Genomic DNA, 25,563 nt, shown 5'->3' on the forward strand with positions numbered 1-25,563 from the left:
TGAATTTTATAATTGACTCAATTTGATTAATTGCTTTGATTGGCAGTTCTAAAAGATTGGATTGAATGTTTGTAAAATGTATATCCCTTTTATCTGATTTGGATCAGGCAGAGATATGATTTACCTGAAGGATTGCCTTCTCTCAGGAGAGAGCTGGAGAATTTATGATTCAAGAGCCAATCAAAGGGAAACTTTTTTGAAAATTCTTGGATGTTTGGATGGATTTGCAGGTTTTTTTTGGGGGGAGGTGGGGGGAGATGGGTGAGAAATTGTGGCAAACCTCATTTAGATGTAGGAAGAGAGATGCTATTCCTTCTCATTTATAATCTGGAAAATAGTTGGAGTTGGAGGTGGTATCTGGTTCAATAGTAACTAAAGTGGAAACCATTTCAGAAATTAGACCAAAGTGCCTATGAGCACGACTAATGAGAGGTTTTTGTTTGCAAAAGCTAACTCCGTATTGCAGGTCTCCTCTTATGTTCAAGTTATTATCATCTGATTACAGATATAGCCTGATAAATTAGTGTTTATCCAGACCATGGAGCACACATGCACAAACACAATACACAGCATAGGATGCATTCAGATATAATTTAAAATATTTTGGAATGGTTTACTCAGTGACAGGATAATATTCATCAAATTTATAGCCTGTTGAAAGAAGCTATTTCCCAGCCTGGTAGTCATAATTTTGATTCTCCTGTGCCATCTGCTTGAGGGTTCAGGGTCAAAGAGGCTGTGTGCTAGAAGGAAAAGGTCCCTAATAATTATTTTGAGTCCAATTTAACCAACGCTCCTGGCGAACGTTGTCAATGGAGACCCTCGTGATCTTCTCTGCCATTTTGATCATCCACTGAATTGACTTCCAGTCCAATGCTTTGCAGCTACCATATCACAAAATGATGCAGACAGACAGGACACTCACAATTTGTGCTCCTATAAAAATATTTTCAAGATGGGGAGCCAGTTGTCTTGCCCTCCTAAATTTCCTGAGGAAGTGTAGGTTCTGCTGCACCTTCCTGATTAATGAGGTATGATGGGTTCAGGATAGGTCATCCATTATATGCACACCATGGAAATGTTTGCTTTCACAATGGAACTATTGATGTGTAATAGAGACTGGTATAATCTTCATCCTCCAGAAATCCACACTCATCTTTTGTCCATGTTGAGACTTGGGCTGTTCTTGCACCACTTTACAAAGCCTCCCAGCCTCCTTCTGTTAGCTGACTCATCATTATTATTGATGTGGTCAGCTGCTGTTGTAACTTGATTGTTCGAACTGAATCTGACAATGCAGTCATAAATCAGCAGTGTGAACACCTCTTGGAGCCAGATCCTTGAGGTGTTCCAAAGTTCTTGTTATTTATTTCAAAGGCATGGACAGAGTTACATTCTCAGGTATCAGAATCTTTAAAACTCTTGATCCTTCATAGAAATTTGAATGTATTTTTTGGAAGGATTTCATCCATTGTGAGCTGTACATTTTTATTATGCCTTACTGATAGATCCATAACTTAGCCTATATTGCAGTCATGATTGTTCCTTGTGTCGTCAGCCTAACCGAAGCATACTTTCTTACACCTGAATTGCAAAGATTGACACATTTTTCTGCAGCTACGTTTGCAGGATTGGTTCCAAGGAGTAAACTAGTGACTGAAATACATCAGTACTATTATAAAAGATCAAAATTTACATATTCACTGCAAGGAAATTATTATGATGAATTTATTTATATTGGAATCGTGACAAATGGCTTTAAAACTCTTGAAAGGGTGGCACTGCTGTAACAGCAGCATTGTTGCTCGTGTGGACCCGGGGAGAGTGTGGAGCAGAGTCCGTGCTCCTCCAAAGGATCCTATCACCCAGCCATCGGCTCCATACAGGCTTTAAGTGGCTTGTTAAAGGAGCCAATGGTGTCTTGTTTTAAAGTCCTGCTACCATGAGGTCTGTGCTCAAGATGGCAGGACCTCTGTTTGGCAGCCGCCACAAAGGGTTGCAGACTCTGGAAAAGCAGCGGACTCGCACAGGGCCACCAGAAATGGGTAGAAGCCACCCATTGAGAAGGAGGAGCATAGGAGAACCCGATGGCTAGTAACCACTGTGACGGACCAGCGAGGGGCTCTGTAACTGAAAGACGCACACAGGCAGTGAGCAGTTGGCAACTTCCGGTCAAGAAATTTACACAAGCTGTGGGCTGGCGGAGAGTGGCTCCTGAGAACCAGGTATCAGAACTGGGATTCATGAGGATGCTGAGGGCAAGAAGGGCCTGGAGCTGAAAGCTTTCTCGTTGCTTGGATCTGAGTTCAGGTTGCTGATGGCTTGGATTGGAGTCTTGTGCAGCTGCAGGAGTGCTGGAGTAGAATCCATGGATTGTCAGTGGTTCTGATGGGACTCATTTGCTTTGCTTCTCCTCTGATTGCAAGGGGGTGCCAGGCAATTTAGTGTAATATTACATTTCTTTTTATTACATGACAATAAATAGTATCTGATCTGAAATATTAGTTTTGTACTGAAGTCGAGAGTTTTGTACTGAAGTCAGTGAAAAGCACTGTCAAATTAATAGTGTGCCTTCACTTGGATGGAAGACAGTGCATGTTGGGTAAAGAAGGCCACTGGGAGCAACCAAGTACTGAGAGGAGAATAAAGGATGTAGGAGCATCCTCCAGAAGGAAATCCAGATGAAAGGATATAGGATAGTTTTGGTAGATAAGGTAAGGGAATATTTAATGAGATTTTGCATCCATTAAGGGCAAAATGGAGGCAACACAGGCACCAGAGATAAGGTCAGAGGTTTGAATCCTGCACTGTCTGCAAGGACTTTGTATGTTCTACCCCTACTTGCCTGGGTTTGCTGCGGGTGGTCCAGTTTTCTCCCACCATTGAAAACCTATGGGGTGGGGGGGGGGTTTATTAGTCAATTGGGTGTAATTGAGCAGCAGGGGCTCATTGGCCAAAAAGGCCTATTAACATGCTGTATGTCTAAATTTAAAATGGATAGCTTGGGAGAGAGTGGGAGAGTGGTGCCCTGTACGATTAATGTGGTTGTCTATGTGTGGAGCCACAGGAAATGAGCAAGGTCCTAAATTAATATTTCTCACCTGTATTTACTACAGTGAATGCTCAGAAATATCTGGAAGCAGGGAGAGAGTTCAGTTCAAAATAAGAGCAGATGCTGAGGCCTTGAAAAAGTAGGAAGACAAATAAATCCCTGAAACCTAACCAAATGTATCATGGGACATTTTGGGAAGCTGAAGAAGAAATTGTGAGCACCCTGGCAGGGATAGTTGCTTCAACATAGCCAGGGATGACATACTAGAAGATTAGAATATAGGCAATGCTAGGTGTTTATTTATGAGGGGTACAAGGACCTGCTAAGGAATGACAAGAGTGTGGAAATTACTGGATGGGATTCTGAGACAAAGCATCTGTGCGTATTTGGGAAAGCAAGGAATGAATCCCTTCCGTTTCACCTCACTACCTGACAAGCAAAAATCATTATTCCTTCAGTGCTGCTGGATTGAAATCCTGGTCCAACTTCTTGAAGATGATTCTGAAATGATTCTTGCCATGAGGACAGCAATAATTCAAGAAGGTGGTGGCCCACCACCACCTTGATAAAGGTAGATGAAGTGAAATAATGGCCTCTGCGTCACTTCTCATGGTCCTTTAAAAAAAAGTCAAAACTTTACAAGTTTCATCAATCTTAAAAAATTGTTGGGCTATTTAATTCACTCCCCAATGCATGTTCAGTAAAATTATTCTTCCTATCACTGATTTTGTTCAGTTAAATGTTTATCAGTTTTGTTCATTTAAATAGTGCAATGAAAAGCAACTCTGATTTTTATCTAGGACAGTTCCTGAAGACTGGTCTTGAGTAATGTGGACGTCCAATCAGAGGCAGTTGGTTTCATTCAAAGACAGCATTGAACTGGCTGATTCAATTACACCTTCAATGTTTATACCTTATTGCTGAAGCTTGGATATGAAATTTCAGCCAAATACTACTGCACAGTCCTCCACATGAAAGTTTTTATGAACCATTTCTCCAGTGCTTTTTTGACTAAAGTCGCTTGTTCTTGTTGAATGGCTGAAGGTCATTCATCAATAAAGCTGATTGCTATCAATTAATGTCAAGTACAAACCAGAGTTCCTATCTTCTATCAAATCCTAATGATGCCTGTGCTTTATATTCTCATATGTAAATGAATACAGTTGATGTGAAAGATAAAGTTATTTGGATCAGATTGTTTTTGCATCAATAAATCACAGAGATACTCTTGTATCCTAATTGGTATTCAAATTACCTGTGTAAAGTGTATAGGAGTATAAAAGAACTGGATTTGTTGTTAAGTTTGATTCATTAACGTGAAGATTAAATATTTCTTAGTTTTTTTTGCATTATATCATTTGCTGTTAAGGCCTTTGTGTTTGCATTTGGAATATAACCCAAGATATTTTCTTGTTTGCAGTGAAGATTTATAACGTCACCAGGGGGCATAGTTTAAAAATATTTCTGCCTCTGGATTAAAGTTAGCAATGCCTCAATCTCCATTTGCACAAGATATATCCAGCTCTTATCACATTTTGTGTGTTGTTGCTTAGGCGACTGTTCATTTTAAATTTTGAGGATAAGGCTTTGTTAACTAAAGACCTTGGGGTGCGAGACAATGATGTGAATACATTTGAATGGCGCGATAATTGTGTCTTGCTCTTCGATATGTCTCTGATACACGACATTTTGACAATATTCTAAGATTAGGAAATTGTATGAAAAATCATCCAAACATATTTGATTCCTATATTTGTGTGACTTTAAATATTTTCATCTATATTGATCATCTTCCTGGTAGTTGATTCTTTTTGGAAATGGATGTGTGAAAGTGGTGGGTTGATTATTGTTGCAATGTGGTATTGTGAATTGTCGCATGGCACGTTATCCTTATCTAAGGATGGTGTGTTGTGACTGTTGTGCCATGAACACGTAGCAAGCATGGTCCAATAATCAATTGTGTGCAATGAGCACTGGCAAGCATTTCATGACTATAGAAGTGACTTTTTGAGCTCAGTCTGAATGCAGTTGAAAGCCCATCGCATTAGCATGTGACTAGAACCCAACAAATGGACAGCAGTTATCCTTTGCAAAGGGACAGCAGAATGGTTCAAATAATCTGTTTCAAGGTGCTTTGTCCTGACAATAGAATTACACTTCTAATTTATTTTTAAAAAAATATTAATGCACCATGGTGAGGGCTTTGACGTCCCTGAAGAGCGCGTCAAAAGAACCAAAGACTTGTTGATCTAAACCAAGGCTTTTATTAACTAAAAGAATGGAGCATATCACAAGTAGGTCGACCAGACCAGAATGGCCTGGTCTGGCTAGGAGTAATCCTTTTAAGACCTGTACGTGTGGCTACACTCTCAGCCAATCACAGTCATCCTACACTACCATCTGTACATATGTACATGTACACATTGGTGATAGAATCTGTACTATCACAGTCCCATTCTCTCGTTAACATTGGAAGATGCTCTTTCTCAGATGACTCCTCATTCATTGGGGCCAGATAGCCAACTCCTGCTCATATTTCTTAAATTCAGACGAAAAGTTTCTGCATGCCTGGTCTCTGTGGCAGCGGGATACAGAGAAGCAATGACATAATATCTTACACATGGTGTCGTCTTATAAAATCCCTGGTGCACAATTTAATGAATTTTTCACTGCATTACTGAATTGAAATGTAAAATTAAACATGATACAAAATGACATTCATTTTTCCAACTAGCTAATCACATGCATTGAGCCACATTGTTTGATGTCTGCCAAGATTTATTATTGAATGATTTAACTACAGGATAATGGACTCCTGCGGCTCGGTATGACAACACCATTTACAAATTTGCTGACAATACCACGGTAGTGAGCTGCACAGAAAGGGGCAATAAATCAGCATATAGAAAGTAGAGTGAAAACTTGACGGGATAGCAACAACTTTCATTCAATGTCACTCCTGGGAGTCACTATTTTGGAGGATATTTCCCGGATCTATCGTACCGATGTAAACATGAAGAAAGCATGTCAATGCGTCTACTTCCTCAGGATGATGGAAAACTGCTACAGCTATTTAGTGGAAAGTGTGCTGTCCAACTGTATTGCGGCCTGGTTTGGGGATATCAGTATCTCTGAATTAAAAAGCCCTCAAAAAGATTGTGGACACAGTCCAATATCTCACAGGCTAAATTTTTCCCTCCATCGAGATCATTGATCTGGACCACTTCCCTCAGAGAGCAGCAGCAATCATCAAGGATCCATACCACCCAGGATGTACTCTTTTCTCACTGCTGCCATCAGGAAAACTATATATGTCACAGGACTTCTATGACCAGTTAATACCCCCTCCAGCATCATGCCCCTAAGGAACTGCTTCAATCACAGACTCATTTAAGGACTCTTTGCACATTATTTATTACTGTACATCTATTTTTCTGTATTTGCACAGTGTGTTTACATTTTTCTTCATTTAAATTTCTCTCTTTGTATCCATATTTCTTCTCTAGTACAGTTTACAATTTCCAATATGTAGAAATTCTGCCTGGCTCACAGGTAAAGGAATCTTAGGATTGTATGTTACATCATTTATGTACTCTGACAATAAATTTGAACTTTGACTGACAGTTACTTGATGTTTTCCAATGTTTGGAAATGACGTGATCTTGAAGCAGGGACATGCTCTCCAACTACAATATTTGATCAAGTGTGATTCTGGCTTAAGCAGTAATAACTTCAAAGGGAGAGGGTTTGGGTGTGCAAGTGACCTAATCTTACCCCAAACAGCCCTCAATCATAGAGTCGTGCTGCACAGAAATGGGCTAGAGTCCATATCAATGATCAAGCATCTGCCTTAGAACCAACTCCACCATAGCCCTGTCGCTGATAACCAGCTGAAATCCAGCAGGCTACAGACATCAAGCAAAGATCAGCTGGCAGACACTGGCAAGTTTAGTGTATGTCAAGGAACACCCTGAGGACTCTGGTAGCTGTCAAAATCTATTTTGTGGATTCCTCTGGGAAAATATTTAAAATGAGTTTGGGTATGAAAATTATTACAAAATACTTAAAATAAAAAAGAAAATCATGAAAATATGAGCAAATTAATGTTTAAAGATCTGGCACATAATAACTTTCATCAGTATTTTTTCCATCAGTAATCACTCAGTAAAAAGGCACAGAGTTGTGGGAAGAAAGGAAAACAAGCAGTGAGGTCACAAAACCTATGCGGATTAAAGAGAAGGAAGTGTTTGCTGTCTTAAAGCAAATAAGGGTGGATAAATCCCCAGGGATTGACAAGAGAGTCCCTGAGACCTTGAGGGAGGCTGGTGTAGAAATTACAGGGGCTCTGGCAGAAATATTTGAAATGTCCTTAGCCACAGGTGTGGTACCAGAGGATTGGAGGGTAGCTCTTGTTCCATTTTTTTTTAAAAGCTTCAAATGTAACCCTGGAAATTATAGGTTGAATACCCTGGCCATCAGTAGTAGGTAAATGTTGTAAGAGATCAGATATGCAATTATTTGGATAGTCAGGGACCTGATAGAGATGGTCAATATGAATTTGTGTGTGATAAGTTGTGTTTACCAATCTTAGAGAATTTTTTGAGACGGTTACCAAGAAGTTGGCGAAAGAGGCAGTGCTGGACTTGAATATGTCCTCGACAAGGTCCCGTGTGGGACGTTAGTCAGGAAGGTTCAGATGCTAGGTATTTATGGTGAAATAGTGAACTGAATTTGACAGTGGCTGGATAGGAGACATCAGAAAGCATTGGTGGATGATTGCTTCTCCAACTGGAGGCCTGTAACTAGTGGTGCTGAACCTGTCGGAGGATCAGTGCTGGGACCATTATTATCTATAATCAATTATCTGGTAGATAATGTGGTAAATTAGACAGCAAGTTTGCAGATGATCTTAAGATTGGAAGGTTTTGAAGGTTCTCAAAGTTTGCAGAGAGATCAAGACCAACTGGAAAAATGGGATGAAAAATGGAGGATGGAATTTAATGCTGACAAGTGTAAAGTGCTGTATTTTGGAAGAACAAACCAAGAAAGGACATGCATGGTAAATGGCAGGTCACTGCGGAGTGCAGTAGAACAGAGCAATCAGGGAATACTGATACCTGATCACAATTTCCTGAAAGTGGCATCACAGGAGGATAGCTTTGTATATTTTTTTCCCCAGCTCCTAGCCTGGTTTATTGGTTCCTGCTGCAGAGACAGGTGGACCTTTCTTTTTCCCCTTCCCTCACTTACTCCCAGGATGCTCCATGCACATTGCAGGCACACCTAGCATACCTTTTGACTATGGCAAAGAGGTTCACTTGGGTCCAAATATTTATAATCGGGGTTCAGTTCACACCCAGACCCGGTAGAACAGGGGTTCTCAACCATTTTCTTTCCACTCACATACCACTGACCTATTCCCTATGCCGTAGGTGCTCTATGATTAGTAAGGGATTGCTTAAGGTGGTATGTGAATGGAAAGAAAACATTTGAATGCCACTATTTTAATCGTACCTAATTAACTTGTTATGTGCATGATTTCATAACTCCAAAGGAAATGGGCCAATGACAATTTTTCTCAAGCAAAATACTTCAGTAAAAATTAGGTCTAGAGCAGTGATTCTCAACCTTTCCTTCCCACTCACATACTACCTTAAGCAATCCCTTACTAATCACAGAACACTTATGGCATAGGGATTACTTAAAGTGGTATGTGAGTGGAAAGAAAAAGGTTGAGATCTACTGCTGAAGAAGCTTCACCTGAATCTTGGGACACGTTTCTGGAATGGACCCCATCATGGCTGCCCTGATCATCTCCTGGAACCGCCAGCTTTCCATCTCCAATAGCTGCCAGGTTTTCTCAAATTCCAGCTGGTTCTTCTTGATGATGAACTTTGCTCTCATTCCTGAGCCTTTGTCAGGCATTCTAGTTCTGCCTCCATCTCTTGGCCTTCGTCACTCCCTGGCTGTCCACCACCATGCTGTCTGCTGCCAGCAGCAACAGCCACTTCAAAATCTCTGCCTGGCCTAATTCATGATTGGCTGCGGTTCCAGATGGCCCTTCACCTCCTGATCCAGATACTCCACTTCCAGCTTGGGGATGATCTCAATGGTGAGCTGTATACTTTTTTGCAGGTGTTGTGCATCCTCTGTTCGATGGGCTCCACCAAGTGCAAGTCCATGCTAATCACAAATGGGCTTTTCCTGTAGAAGAGGAGGCACTCCCTCACCTGCAGCTTGGGGTTCAGGCTAAATATGGCTGCTCGCAGGATCCATGAGGAATTCTTGTGGAAGTAATCAAATTGCATGGAGGACGACTGCTACCTGGATCCATGAGGCGATGGCCTTGCAGGTGTATCCCATGAAGTCCAGGACGCTGAACACTTTGGCCAACTTTATCAGATCCCTTGGTCCTGCACCTCAAAGTGGCAGCTGTAGGCTAGCTGCAACTGTGTATGGCTGACCGTCTTGATGATGGTGATGTTGATGAAGAAAGCAGACCCCAGGAGGAGGGAGATGCTGCGGGGTGGCCCTCCGACAGGTTCAGAACTGCCAGCTGCTCATCCAGCTCCAACATCACCAGCTTGGGGCCAAACACACCTCTGGTTGTAGTCATATACCTGGATGACAGTGTTATGGGACACACAGAAGGTGCCCTCTTTTCTGGACATCCTGCCTGAGATGGTCAGGCATTCTGGTCCAGCATGGGCTTTTTGTCTGGAGTGAACAGTACCTCCATGTTCAGGGACAGGGTCTTCTCCCACAGCTCTTTGTCCTGGTTCAGTATGTACATCTTGCCAATCACCGCCTGCACCTTGCCGCTCTTGAGATCCTGGATGTAGCTGTGTTCATTCTGGTCGAGGGGGAGGGTATGGTGGTAAGACTAGACCTCCTCAGTGACTGGTGGCATGTACTCCATGGGACCACTGATCATCCAGTCTTCTTCCCAGGCTTCCTAGTGGACTTTCACTTCCTCATTCTTCTCGTTGATTGCCTCCACCGCCCTCAGGACCAGGCCCTCTTCCTCCTCTGACAGGATGAAGATGCCCTGAATCCCAGCCTCCAGATGATCCCCTGCTGCCGGAAGTATGGCATCCTCATTGACAGCAAGCTCCTGCCCCAACTGCGGCTTCCCATCGTCCCACGCAGGTCAAACACCATAAGGTACTACCAGCCTTTGAGTGTTAGAACATTATTCTCTGGAGCATAGAAGAATGAGAGGAGGTTTGATTGAGGTATTTGAAATTATGAAGGGAATAAGACAAAGTGAATGTAGATAGGGATGTTCCACTGAGGGTAGGTGAGATACAAACTAGAGGACATGGGTTAAGAGTGAAAGGCGGAAAGTTCAGGAAGAACATGAGAGGGAACTTCTTCAGCCCTGTGAGTGGTGGGGGTGTGGAATGAGCTTCCAGCTGAAGTGGTGAATATGGGGTCAATTTTAAGATGAATTTGGACAAGTGCATGGATGAGAGAGGTATGGAGGGCTTTGGACTGGGTACAGGTCAGTGGGAATAGGAAAAAAAGTACATAACAGGCTAGAGGGGCCAAAGAGGCCTGTTTCTGTGCTATATTTGCTCTGATTCGAGCTCAGTTACAGAGTAATCTGTGTTATCCTGTGCAGTAATACCTAGTGTCGCCGAGAATGTTCTCCCAGAATCACAGTGCGGCTTTCGCGCAAACAGAGGAACTACTGACATGGTCTTTGCCCTCAGACAGCTCCAAGAAAAGTGCAGAGAACAAAACAAAGGACTCTACATCACCTTTGTTGACCTCACCAAAGCCTTCGACACCGTGAGCAGGAAAGGGCTTTGGCAAATACTAGAGCGCCTCGGATGCCCCCCAAAGTTCCTCAACATGGTTATCCAACTGCACGAAAACCAAAAAGGTCGGGTCAGAAACAGCAATGAGCTCTCTGAACCCTTCACCATTAACAATGGCGTGAAGGAAGGCTGCGTTCTCACACCAACCCTCTTTTCAATCTTCTTCAGCGTGATACTGAACCAAGCCATGAAATACCTCAAAAATGAAGACGCTGTTTACATCCGGTACCGCACGGAAGGCAGTCTCTTCAATCTGAGGCGCCTGCAAGCTCACACCAAGACACAAAAGCAACTTGTCCGTGAACTACTCTTTGCAGACGATGCCACTTTAGTTGCCCATTCAGAGCCAGCTCTTCAGCGCTTGACATCCTGTTTTGCCTGAAGAAAACTGAGGTCCTCCATCAGCCAGCTCCCCACCATGACTACCAGCCCCCCCCACATTCCCATCGGGCACACAAAACTCAAAACGGTCAACCAGTTTACCTATCTCGGCTGCACCACTTCATCAGATGCAAGGATCGACAACGAGATAGACAACAGACTCGCCAAGGCAAATAGCGCCATTGGAAGACTACACAAAAGAATCTGGAAAAACAATCGACTGAAAAACTTCACAAAGATAAGCGTATACAGAGCCGTTGTCATACCCACACTCCTGTTCGACTCTGAATCATGGGTCCTCTACCAGCATCACCTACGGTTCCTAGAACGCTTCCACCTGCATTGTCTCCGCTCCATCCTCAACATTCATTGGAGCGACTTCATCCCTAACATCAAAGTACTCGAGATGGCAGAGGCCGACAGCATTGAATCTATGCTGTTGAAGATCCAACTGCGCTGGGTAGGTCACGTCTCCAGAATGGAGGACCATCGCCTTCCCAAGATCGTATTGTATGGCGAGCTCTCCACTGGCCATCGTGTCAGAGGTGCACCAAAGAAGAGGTACAAGGACTGCCTAAAGAAATCTCTTTGTGCCTGCCACATTGACCACCGCCAGTGGGCTGATATCGCCTCAAACCGTGCATCTTGGCGCCTCACATTTCAGCGGGCAGCAACCTCCTTTGAAGAAGACCGCAGAGCCCACCTCACTGACAAAAGACAAAGAAGGAAAAAACCCAACACCCAACCGCAACCAACAAATTTTCCCCTGCAACCACTGCAACCGTGTCAGCCTGTCCCGCATCGGACTTGTCAGCCACAAACGAGCCTACAGCTGACGTGAACATTTACCCTTCCATAAATCTTCATCCGCGAAGCCAAGCCAAAGAAACTTGATCCACAGCGTAATTAACCCAATTTAAAGAAATTGAATGTCTTTCCCTTCCTGGCACGAAGCTTGGAGTTGGACCATTCCTGCCCTGAATTCAGTGAGTTAATATACAGCCAATGGATTCAATTGACATTTCCAGTGAAGGAGCAGATAGTCTAATCTGCAGCTGTCTGACCTTCAGGATGATCCTTGAGATGTGATTGGAGCAATGGCTCACGTCATAACTTTATGCGTAATACCTTGTGTAATTGAAGAAGTGCAAAAAATTCTTGTATTCCTTTAAGGATATCCAGTCTGTGTTGTGAGATTTATCAATGTATTAATGCTTGAGTATTGAAAGATTGTGTTAAGCAATTTCAGTCAAAAAATTAGAATATTATCAATGAATATAAAGTTGGTCTGCTTTAATTTTTTTTTGTGTCAAATATAGTGTAAAAGTATGTTGAATGCTCCAAGGTATTCTCAAACTACCAAAACAATATAATGCATAATTTGAAAACTCCTCATTTGATCTTCCAAGATTGCTATTGCTGGTGTTCTCTATTTTGCAAGGCAGTGATTCATCGTGGCTTTATCTGACATTACCGCTAAACTATTCACTCTCCGGCTTCTGGATTATTATAGCCAAATTTTATTCTGTTTGTTCATTCATTTCAATTATCTTTGTGCTTCATTCCAAATGCAGTAAGGAGAGCTATTGATACCAGAGCTAAGTCAGACCAACTTATCTGACAAGAAGTTATCAAATAACCTTGCCTTTAATAGTCACTGGATGAAGATACTAGCCATTACCATGTTATTTTGGGGGAGTGGTGTAATTAGACTATTAATTTGTTTGATTTAATACAAATAGGAAAATTTTCTTTCAACTTGTGTTTAAGAGCTATGTTCCCACAAAATTCCAAGATCGATTCCCAATTCTATTTAGTTCAATGGTTCTCAACCTTTTTCCATTTGCATACCACTTTAAGTAATCCCAATGCATCGGTGCTCTGTGATTAGTAAGGGATTGCTTAAGGTGGTATGTGAGTGGGAAGAGAATGTTCAGAATCACTGCTCGAGACCCAATTGTTACTGAAATATTTTGCTTGAGAAAAATTGTCATTGGCCATTTCCTTTGGAGTAATGAAACGGTGCACATAATGAATCAATTAGGTACAATTAAAACAGTGGTTTTCAAACTTTTTCTTTCCACCCACATACCAACTTAAGCAATCCCTTACTAATTACAGAGCACATATGGCATAGGGAATTCTTAACATGGTATGTGAGTGGAAAGAAAAAGGTTGAGAACCATTGCTTTTCAAGGTATTAATGACCAATGGGACTTGTACCATTTCAATTCTGATTTCAACTCCCCTCAATATTATCACCAGAGGTTTCCCATCCTCATTCATCTCCACTGCTGGGGTGAGGTTCTACACCAACTGGGAGAAGAGCACTCATATCTGCAACTCCATGTTATGAACACTGAATACTCCAGTGTCCTCCAACCCTTATTTTCTGCTTTTTTTTCACTCATTCTCTCCCTCCAATCCATTTCCAGACCTCCCATCTTTACTCCTTGTCCCATATCTACCCCAACTCTTCATCATCCAGTTTCATCTTCCTCCTGGTATCATTCACATGTTTGCCACATATTTCACCCATCAGATCCTTTCCCTTATTTCAATCCATCTACCCTTCATCTCTCCCCTAGTTGTTACAATTATCCTATTCCTTCATTAGATTCCAACATGGGTAGCCTTTGTGATGCTACTTGTCACTCTTCAACAGCTGTCTGCACCTTTATCCTCCCTTTCACCTGCTTTGTCCACTTCCACCTATCACTCTCCTGTTTCTGTCTCCCAATTTTACACAAGGTGCCAATATCTGCCTGTTATTCTTCATTCCTTCTTGACCTACCTATCACCTACTGGCCCATCTCACCCTCCCTCTCTTTATACAAGCTATCTTCCCTCTCCATTCTCAGACCTAGTGTAGGTTCTGAACCTACAGCAATTCCTTCCTATCCCCATAGATGCCATTGATTTGCTGTTTCCCCAGCAGATGTATTTTTTTTTTGCTGGAGCTTCCAGCATCTGCATTCTCTTGTCTCAAATATTTACTGCTGCTCTTCTAAATGTTACTCCAGCGCAGTCTGAATCTTAATTTTTGTATGTGCAACCTAAATATAAAATAAAATCCAGTTACTCAATTTCTGTACTGTAATGTTATTTTGTCATCAAGGGTGTTTTTCCACATACATTATTAACATTCTGAATAAGGGTTTTACAGTTAATTTAATGCATAAATGATGAGACTATTTTTAATAAGGCTTCATGTCGAGCAGTAATGGCTTAAGAATGGAATATCAGATAAAGATTTTCTGCAAGATTGAACCTAAAAATGTAATATTGGACAGTCATTGGCAAATAAATTGCTTGAAACTTCCCTTTTTCCAATCATTTTGCAAGTACTACTTGGGCATACATCATTGATGTGAGGCAAAACATCAACTAAGTCAGTAGTTCTCAACCTTTCTCTTTCCACTCACATTCCACTTTAAGTATTCCCTATGCCATCGGCGTTCTGTGGTTAGTACTGGTCAGGGGTATCTCGGCTGCACCACTTCATCAGATGCAAGGATCGACAACGAGATAGACAACAGACTCGCCAAGGCAAATAGCGCCATTGGAAGACTACACAAAAGAATCTGGAAAAACAATCGACTGAAAAACTTCACAAAGATAAGCGTATACAGAGCCGTTGTCATACCCACACTCCTGTTCGGCTCCGAATCATGGGTCCTCTACCGGCACCACCTACGGCTCCTAGAACGCTTCCACCAGCGTTGTCTCCGCTCCATCCTCAACATCCATTGGAGCGCTCACACCCCTAACGTCGAGGTACTCGAGATGGCAGAGGTCGACAGCATCGAGTCCACGCTGCTGAAGATTCAGCTGCGCTGGATGGGTCACGTCTCCAGAATGGAGGACCATCGCCTTCCCAAGATCGTATTATATGGCGAGCTCTCCACTGGCCACCGTGACAGAGGTGCACCAAAGAAAAGGTACAAGGACTGCCTAAAGAAATCTCTTGGTGCCTGCCACATTGACCACCGCCAGTGGGTTGATAACGCCTCAAACCGTGCATCTTGGCGCCTCACAGTTTGGCGGGCAGCAGCCTCCTTTGAAGAAGACCGCAGAGCCCACCTCACTGACAAAAGGCAAAGGAGGAAAAACCCAACACCCAACCCCAACCAACCAATTTTCCCTTGCAACCGCTGCAATCGTGTCTGCCTGTCCCGCATCGGACTGGTCAGCCACAAACGAGCCTGCAGCTGACGTGGACTTTTTACCCCCTCCATAAATCTTCGTCCGCGAAGCCAAGCCAAAGAAATGTGGGTGAAAAGAAAAAGTTTTAAAATTATCATTTTAATCATACCTAATTGACTCATTATGTGCACGGTTTCATAACTCCAAAGGAAATGGGCCAATGACCATTTTTTTTAGCAAAATATTTCAGTAACAATTGGATCTAGAGCAGTGATTCTCAACCTTCTCTTCCCACTCGCATCCCACCTTAAGCAATCCCTCACTAATCACAGAGCACCGATGGTGTAGGGATTACTTAAAGTGGGTATGTGAGTGGAAAGGATAAGGTTGAGAATCACTGCTTTGTGAGCAGAGGCACTGAAATGTGTCACCCCCCCCCCAAAAAAAATCTTTCCAGGGAATTGCTTTTTTAATTGAGCAATTAACCAAATATTTACTAAAATAAAATTTCACTGTTTTGAGACTGCGGGAGACTTCAAAATCCATTGCTTCATATTAATTTGGTTTGAAGCAGCAAAATAAATCAGCTGCAAATAGGTGAGAATGCTGCATTATCTGTGCTAAACATGTTGCATGTTTAGTGGAACATATTATGACTGCCTAAAGAAATATCTTGGTGCCTGCCACATTGACCACCGCCAATGGGCTGATATCGCCTCAAACCGTGCATCTTGGCGCCTCACAGTTCGGCGGGCAGCAACCTCCTTTGAAGAAGACCGCAGAGCCCACCTCACTGACAAAAGACAAAGGAGGAAAAACCCAACCCCAACCAACCAATTTTCCCTTGCAACCGCTGCAACTGTGTCTGCCTGTCCCGCATCAGACTTGTCAGCCACAAACGAGCCTGCAGCTGATGTGGACATTAGCCCTCCATTAATCTTCATCCGCGAAGCCAAGCCAAAGAAGATTATGATATTAATCCAATAATCTAGCATTGTTTTTGAATAATATGGAATTGAATATCAATGTTCACCCCTATATCCATATCATTGCTCATTGCCAGAAATTCAACCAGGCACTGTGGAGATGATGTGACTACTGCCCCTTCATCTACTTTCTGTGTAAGAAACCATTGTAGGTGCTCTGAGACGATGCAACAATATTGTCTTTCAGTTCATCCTCAGAATAAAGAGCCCCTAAAAGAAATAAATAATATATCTAATATCTCCCCTGTTATTGCAACCTTTTGACAATTCCTTCCAATATCTTGATGCTTGATTCCTAACCTTGACATTCCATGCTGATGTGCAATTTCACCAGCCCCCACCAGTACACTTCCAGCAAACAATGCAAGACTCATCCTTTTTCCCACCCCCAACATTTAAATAATCCCCCATCTAAATCTGCATAATTTTGCTGCTTTATTTTAACAAGGAGAAATTAAAAACATCCATTAAAAAAAATCATTTAATTCCAAATGAAACTTCTAATCAAATGTACTGCGCTTAGTTAATGCTTCTCTGTAATAAATTGCAGTTATCAGAGATCGTGCCATCACCTTCTTCCTTACAGACTTTTGTCAAACGTCCGTTGGATTCTTTACCTTCACCACCAATCTGACTGGTGACCTACATTAACAGACATGTTGCAATTTTCTGAGACTTGCTACTGCATTCAAAATTACTCTGATAATGAATCCACCTAATGAGCACCTAACCTAGAACCTGGATAATATCCCAGCTTAAACTGACAAATAACAGGTCACATTGAATGTGACTTGCAGTGATTGCATCTGGCGAAGTATGTTCTATTCAGCTTCTCATGATGTATACAGTAAAACCCCATTAAACTGGTAGCCTTGGGACTTGGTGCTGGGTAGATTTTGCAAACTCTTGATTATCCCTATTGGATCCATGCCCACATTTAACTTTTTAATAATGTAGAGTGATATAATAAATATTCCTGTGAGGTGGTGTGGGAAATGGTGCCTGGGTGAAATGAGTATGGGAGCGTCACCTGATGAGACAGATGCTGAACCATCAGCATTTCGGAATAATTGGATAGAGGATTATTAGTTTTACTGCACTAACATCCTGATGAGATGCTTTAAGCTAAATTTAAATTACCAAGCGGTTGTGATTCCATTAAAGGAAGAAGCATTGTGCAAAATAATAATATATCCACTGCATCCTTTACTTCATTTGCTGGCATACATTGGTAGCACAAAAGAGCACTTGCATGGCTGCTTCATTGAAAGACTTCTTGAGAATCAAGTTCTTCCCATATCCCTCAGTGATTGGATGGCATGGTATGAAGCAAAGCCCTTGTGCACCCAAATAAAGTGTCCAAGCTCTCAATAACTGAGGTGAAGAAGTTTCTGTTATCTTTTAATCTTGTAACAGGAGGAAAATGGTATAATGATAAGGAAATAGAAGAAGAAAATGCTGTCCCTGGAGATACAGATATGAGGTCTAATCCAGAGATGGTGGCTATTATTTTGAAATAATAGCTGAGGGAAGAAGGGGCGTGGGTGAATTATAGAGTGGGAGATAGAGAATGTGTTCAGCTCATCTTGGCAGTAAGCAATCACCCTGTTCAATCAGAATGAATCCATAATTTTAACTGACAGCAATGAGAAGGTTGCAATGTACAGAATTGACATTCATATTGAAATGGAATAATGCATTGTTACGAAATGGCTGGAGTATAAGGATTAAAGATTTAACATTCTCGCATTGAATGTGGTTGGATTAGTCCAACAGTAAATCGATGAATAACATTTGATTTTGAGGATGCATGTTTGATGTTAAATCTTTGAGCTTATGTTTGGATTGTGACTGAACAAAAGATTATACAAATACAACATCAAGGCATTTGAGAAATGTTTTCTTTTAAATCTGCAATGCAAGAATGAGTAATAATGGGGAAAGAAAAGTTTTTGTTGAAAATATGAAGATAAATGTTTCTTCAAAATGATGAATTTTAAATAAATAGCACATAAGAGCCATTAGTCAAAGTAAAATACAAGAAGCAATGATACAGAAAAAAACTTAAAAGAAAAATAAAACTTTATAAAAAAAACCTCAATATCATAACTGTTAAAGCAGGGGAAAAAAACAAATAATTGCAACATATGGCTAATTGAAAAAGATTTTTTTTAATGTAACTATTATACTCTACAATAAATTTTAACTGCTTTCCTTATATGTTTCAAGGATGTTGAATTGCAAGCTCTAAGGCACAGAGAATTGTGGTATTAAATCCCATCTCAATAACTGTTTTCCAATTCAAGCTTTTAAATGGGTTATTGGGAAATGGTTGTCGTAAGATGAGTAACCAAAGTTCTGGACCACTGAACTCGAGACAAGATTGAACCTTGTTGTTGCAGCTGGGGAATTTAAATTCAAGTCATTAAATAATGTGGAATAAATACAAAGCTTGTCTAAGTAACGGTGCACATAGAGCTTCATGATTGTTATAAAAGCCCATCTGGTTCATTAATGTAGTTTTCGGGAAGTAACTTTGCATAATAAAGATTTTCTTGTGTTTTGTGACACAAGAAGGGGCTAGATCAAAACATCTGGCAGTTTACAAAGGACATGTTCCACCTCAACATATGCCTCCTCTCCTTTAGTCAACCATGGGTCATTGAGGAATGAAGATGTGCATGCTGGGAGTCCAACAAGATGCATATAGTGATGTATCAACCAGCTAAATCTGCCACACAGCACTACAGGCATATTAAATTGCAAAAATTGCATGCAATAAAGGAAAGTTAGCATAAAACTGATGGATCACTTCAAAGTTCCATGCTCTACCTCAGATCATGGTGAATGGTAATGGAAGGAGGGGTTTCAAAAGTGCCTGCACACTCAAAGATGGCTGAGTCCACTATACATGTGATTGGGATGTGGATGATGCACTCACAACTTGGATTAAACCATATCGACCAAATGAATGATTGATGTCTGCTTCCTCCTGATTCAATTCATGTCATATCAAGAAAAGATTGAGTGTACCATAGAGCAAAGGCTGTTGGACCAGAAAATAACTACTTCAGCCAAACTGTTCCAATGATGCTACCATATGAGCATTCACAGGAACACTGGTCATGTACATCCTGTTGACAAAAGCAGGACAAAGTCACTTCTGTAAACAAGAGAAAACCAATTTAGCTAATCAACTGAAACAATTAGATCAAAGGTATGCTCTGACTCCAGACCCTACTTGATGTAAACAGCATGTTGAAATTAAAACTTAACATTAGCTTCTTCTAATCTATCCAATTAAGTCATGTTTAAAAAGCTAAAAGTAAATTGTACATTCATTGAGATAAAGCCAGTGAAGTATTAGCTAATCAATTAAAAGCTTATGTAGCCAAACAACAAATCAAAGAAATTTGTAAACCTAATGGTGCTATGACAACTAATCATTTAGAAATGAATGCTACCTTAAGGAATTTTATTCTGAAGTGTATAGCTCTGACTTTTCGAAGGATAATATTGCAGCAAATAATTTTTTTGGATCAATTGAAAATTCCTGTATATCTACCGATAACCAAAAAAAATTGGATTAACCTATTTTGTGTGATGAAATTGCTAAGGCTGTGGTGGATTTCCTGGAGCATTTTATGGCTTTTTCTTCAGTACTTACACCTCACCTATGTTCTTCTTTTCTCATACTTTTAAATTGGGCAAATTGCCAGAGTCTTTTTATGAGGCTTCCATCTCACTAATTCTTAAAAAGAATAAAAATCCACTTGACTGTTCTTCATACAGGCATATTTCTCCACTCAATTTTGACACTAAAATTCTATCCAAAGTTTTGGTTTGTAGAATTGAAAATATTTTACCTTTTATTATATCTGATGATCAGATTGGATTTATTAAAAATTGCTATTCCCATATCAATATATGCCATTTATTAGCTATCACATACCTTAGGAGGGTATATAATATCTCTGGATGCAGAGAAGGCCTTTGATTTGGTAGAATGGAATTGAGTGTTCGTAGATTTGGCTCCAGCTCTTTCGCAGCCACCCTCCGTCTGGTTCAAACCATTGGCAACCCGAGCTCCAGATCTGAACCTTTGACATGGTCAGGGGCACTTTGATACTCTTGGCACCTCCTCGCATCCCAGCTCTGAAACTTCTTACCCCTCTGGCTAGTTCGAGCCAGTCTCCAGCAGTGTACTTTATATGCACATGTCACAATTGGAATCATCATGAAATGTGTTTTATGGCAGCATTGTAATGCAGGCATTCATATTATAGCCATCTTACAACTTTAATATAAATAAAAAAAATAATTAAAATTGTAGTTCATGAAAAGTAAGGCAGTGTCTTTGTTTCATTGATTATTCAGGAATCTGAATGATGGGGGGGGGGGGGGGGCGGGTGGGTGGAAGCTATCCTTGTGCCATTGAGTGCTTGTATTTGGGCTCCTGTACCTTTTTCTTGACGGGAGCAGGGTGAAAAGAGCATAGCCTGGTGGTGAGGAAAGATGCTGCTTTTTTTAAGATCATGTAGATGTCCTTGATGGAGTGAAGTCTGGTACCTGTGATTCAGCCTGAGTTCAGCCCTCTGGAGTTTATATCTTGTCCTGAGTGTTGGTGTATCCAAACCAAACATTGATGCAATCAGTCAGAATTCTCTCCACCGTAGACCTATAGAAGTTTTTGAGCATTTTCAAATCAAAGTGAATACAATCCCATATTTTGATATATATATATATATATATATAGAGAGAGAGAGAGAGAGAGATCTATATATAGATATCTCTATATATCCATAATTCTTTGGAAAGCTCAATTAAGGAACTTTTACCAGCCACGAGGCAATTTTAATTTTGATGCTTAATTGTGAATCTCTGGAATTTGGTGTTGAGTTGGATTTAGTCTCCAAATCGCATATAGGAAGTCTGTTGTACTATAGAACTCTCAAAACTGAGCACTGCAAAAAAAAAATTAAAAAAAAATATGAATGACCTTTCTAAATATAAAAGTTGAAACTAATGTAATTACATTGGAACTTTGCAACAGAATATTGTATGGTGTTGGACAGTCAATACCTCTCACAACCTATGCTCTCAAATTTGCACGCCTCAACTTTTCCATTTCACGTAGAGGACCTACTGTAATGTTGGTCATTAATTATTGAGATGATTTAAAGTTACTGTGGTACTGAGTAATATGCCGATCAACCTTGAAGTGAACTTGCGGTTTTCCTTTACCTTTCTTTGGAGTTCGGTCAGCAAGAGATATTGAATATATCCCAAGGAATTAATTAATAGTTCAGGTTTGATAATTTAAATCTTGATGCATTATATCATTTTGTTTGAATATTACTTGTTGTTAGCATATTGTGCTGGAAGGAATATTCAACAATATTTGTCTCCTGAAAATACTTAGGTTAAATACAGAGTAAAAAAAATATACATGTGTTGGAATTATAAGCATGGACTGACAACAGTGAATAATTACTACCTATGAAAAGTAAGAATGATATTTAAGGTAAAGAGATTTAATCATGCATTTGTAACAATGACGTAAGAGTTTTCAATGCCTTATTAACTCACTGGCATCAAATCAGAACAGACTTATCCTACGTATTGTCATGCTATTGAATGAGCAAGGTTTATTAGATGGTTCTTTCTTTCTTTATTTGGCTTCGCGGACGAAGATTTATGGAGGGTATGTCCACGTCTGCTGCAGGCTCGTTGGTGACTGACAAGTCCGATGCGGGACAGGCAGGCACGGTTGCAAGGGAAAATTGGTTGGTTGGGGTTGGGTGTTGGCTTTTTTTCCTCCTTTGTCTTTTGTCAGTGTGGTGGGCTCTGCGGTCTTCTTCAAAGGAGGTTGCAGCCCACCAAGATGCACAGTTGGAGGCGATATCAGCCCATGGCGGTGGTCAATGTGGGAGGCACCAAGAGATTTCTTTTAGCAGTCCTTGTACCTCTTCTTTGGTGCACCTCTGTCTCGATGGCCAGTGGAGAGCTCGCCATATAATACGATCTTGGGAAGGCGATGGTCCTCCATTCTGGAGACGTGACCCACCCAGCGCAGAACAACAGCAGTGCTAAACTACATTCTTTGAATTCAAAATAAGACATTTATCAAAGCAGTTTAATTTTGCAATGCATGTGCTGTCAAACCAGTTGTAATATTTTTGAGATGTTTTGCTCTAGAAAACGAGCTTGTCCATTTCATTGCAGAAATAATATATTTTGATTTGGAAAATTGTCTTTATCTTTCTGCATTCAAATGATTTTCATTTTAACAATGATTTCTTGTTGGAGTAAGATAAATACAAATTTCCTTGCCCCAATTTTTTTTCCAGTATCCAATGTATCTACATCTAAGGGAAATTAGGAAGGGGAAATAACAACCAGTGGAGGTACCTTCCATCTGCAAAAGATGCATTTTAGGGGGTTACCAGGGACTCGAGTCCTTTCTGTGGATTTCTATACTTTTGGAAGCATTGCAATACAGCAGAAAAAATGTCATTCTCAAAATGAATTCAATAATCACTTGGACCTAAAATTGAGGAGCCTTCAGTTTGCCAGAGAATGTTTTGTTTTTAAATTCTACAATGGAGCATTGAGCTAAATATAAATGCTTCATGTGGTACATTTCAGTATCAAAAGCTTTGAAGGATGCTGAGATTAGGTTTCTGAGGGCGAGGGTGAAATGACCTTGAGTGTGAGAGCAATGATGGAAAAATGAGCTGATGCTGGAGCCATATGTGCTGAGGACTATTCTGTGGAAGGAAAGCCTGGATGAAATTTGTCAATCATGGAATATGTTCCTCTGAAAACAAGGTGAGGTGGCATTTGGATACCACCACTTCGTGCAGGTTGATTTAACAACCATCTGAAGTTTTGTTTTTCCCTGAGCAATGACCCTTCCATACCAGACATGGCAAGCAGCCAGAATACTCTCCATGGTACACCTGTAGAAGTTTTCAAGTCTTTGGTGACCTACCAAATCTCCTCAAATTTGTCATGAAGTATAGTCGCAGGTGACCCTTTTTCATGGATGCCTCAACATGGAGGGTCCAGGACAAATTTTTTGAGATGTTGACACCAAGAAATTTGAACCTCTTGACACGCTCCACTGTTGTCCTTTGACGAGGACTGGTTTGTGTTCTCCTGATTTTTTCCTGAAGTCCACAATCATCTCCTTGGTTTTGGTAATGTTGTGTGCAAGGTTGTTGCTGTGATAGCTGATCAATCTCCCTCCTATACACTTCATTGCCATTTGAGATTAGTTAAGACCATTATGGTCAGAAATGGATGAATTGAACATAGGGAATAAGGACATGGCAAACCAATTGAATAACTACTTTAGTTCTGTCTTCACTAAGGAAAACAAATAATCAGGAAATAGTAGGGAACTGAGGATCTAATTTGAAGGAAGGACTAAAGGAAATAAATGCAAATCGAGATATTGTGTTAAGTAAATTGAAGGGATTAAAGGCAGATAGATCCCCAGGGTCAGATAGTCTGGATCCCAATGCTTAAGGAAGTAGCCCAAGAAATAATGAATGCATTAGTGATAATTTTTCAAAACTCTTTAGATTCTAGATTAGTTCCTGAAGCTTGGAGAGTTGCTAATCTAGTCCCACCTTTTAAGAAGGGAGGGAGAGAGAAAAGAGGAAATTTATAGACCAGTTAGCCTGTCATCGGTGGTGGGGAAACTGCTCAAGTCAGTTATTAAAGATGCAATTGCAGCAGATTTGGAAAGTAGTGATATCATCAGACAGTTTCAGAATGATTTTAAGAAGGGAAAATCATGTCTGACAAATCTTATAGAATGTTTCGAGAATGTAACTAGTAGAGTGGATAAGAGAGAACCAATGGATGTGGAACATCTGGACTTTCAGAAGGCTTTTGATAAGGTCCCACTGTACAAACTTAAAACACACAGTATAGGAGGCACGGTATTGAGGTGGATAGAGAATTGGTTGACGGACAGGAAGCAAAGAGTAGGAATAAATGGGTTCTTTTCAGAATGGCAGGCAGTGACTAGTGGGGTACTGCAAGGATCAGTGCTAGGACCACAGTTATTTTCAATATATATCAATGACTTAGAGGAGGGAATAGAAAGCAGCATCTCCAAGTTTGCAGATGACATGAAGCTAGGTGGCAGGGTTAGCTGTATAGAGGATGCTAAGAGGATGCAGGGTGACTTGGACAAGTTAGGTGGACCAATGCATGACAGATGCATTGTGGATAAATGTGAGGCTATCTGTCACATTTGTGGCCCGAAATGTGAAGTTAATAAAACATCAAACACAAGTTTTATCAGGTAAACTTCTCTGTTGTCTTTATTTTCCAGTTTTCCTTTGTTCTCCTGCTTGTGCTCTTATCTCTCTCTCATACCACGTGACTTCCGGTACATCTCATACATATTCATTATCATGACATCCCTCCTTTAATCAGAAATAAACTTTACCTTCACTTACCAATATCCCTCGGAAGCCTACAAACATCGTAACTAATGATAATACTATAACTCAACTACATAAAATTTGCTTCCTCCAGCACTCATACATGCACTTTATGATATAAGATTAAATACTGTCCCAAAGTTCTTATTAAAACTATGGCACAAAGTCTTCGTATCGTTTGGGCGCTTTCCGGTTTCGTTTCGGCCTGCCTGCGATATTGTCGTCGCTTCTCGGTTGTTCACTCTCGGCGTCGGAAATACTGCTCGCCACGGCTTCGGGTGTTTCTGGCGCTCTAGTCACTTCGTCATGAGTGCTGGTAACTGCCTCTGGAACATCATCAGGTCTCTCAGTTTCAACATCTCGTATTGGCCTTTCAACCTCTTTGCTCAATGTATCTCTGGACTGGTACCTTTTTACACTTGAGACATTTCTCTTATACAGGACTCCAGTCGGAGACTTGACTGTCACCATACTGCCACTTCTGGATACGACAGTATAGGGATGATGGTAATAAGGTGTGTCTAGCTTACCACCAGTTTCATGCCTCACTAGAACATTATCTCCTGGCATGATGTCTGAGTACTTGGCTCCACGTTTCGAATCTGTGTACAGCTTTGCTGCACCTTTCTTTTCAGCATCGTGGTCCCTCATCTCCTGGTCGTCTCGGATTTCCTTTATTTCTGGCATTTTTGTGCGGATTTTTCTCCCAAAAA

The 25,563-nt window shown here is 40.9% G+C and overlaps 1 long non-coding RNA gene and 1 pseudogene across 1 annotated transcript in view; one reads left to right on the forward strand and one right to left on the reverse strand.

Moving 5' to 3' along the window:
- Positions 1–25,563, forward strand: part of LOC138741813 (uncharacterized) — a 458,841-nt gene that overhangs the window by 40,661 nt on the left and 392,617 nt on the right. The gene's annotated exons all lie outside the window — the stretch shown is intronic.
- Positions 8,792–10,196, reverse strand: LOC138741636 (major vault protein-like; annotated as a pseudogene).

This window comes from Narcine bancroftii, chromosome 8 (genome assembly GCF_036971445.1).
Source record: "Narcine bancroftii isolate sNarBan1 chromosome 8, sNarBan1.hap1, whole genome shotgun sequence".
NCBI classification, from domain to species: Eukaryota; Metazoa; Chordata; class Chondrichthyes; order Torpediniformes; family Narcinidae; genus Narcine; species Narcine bancroftii.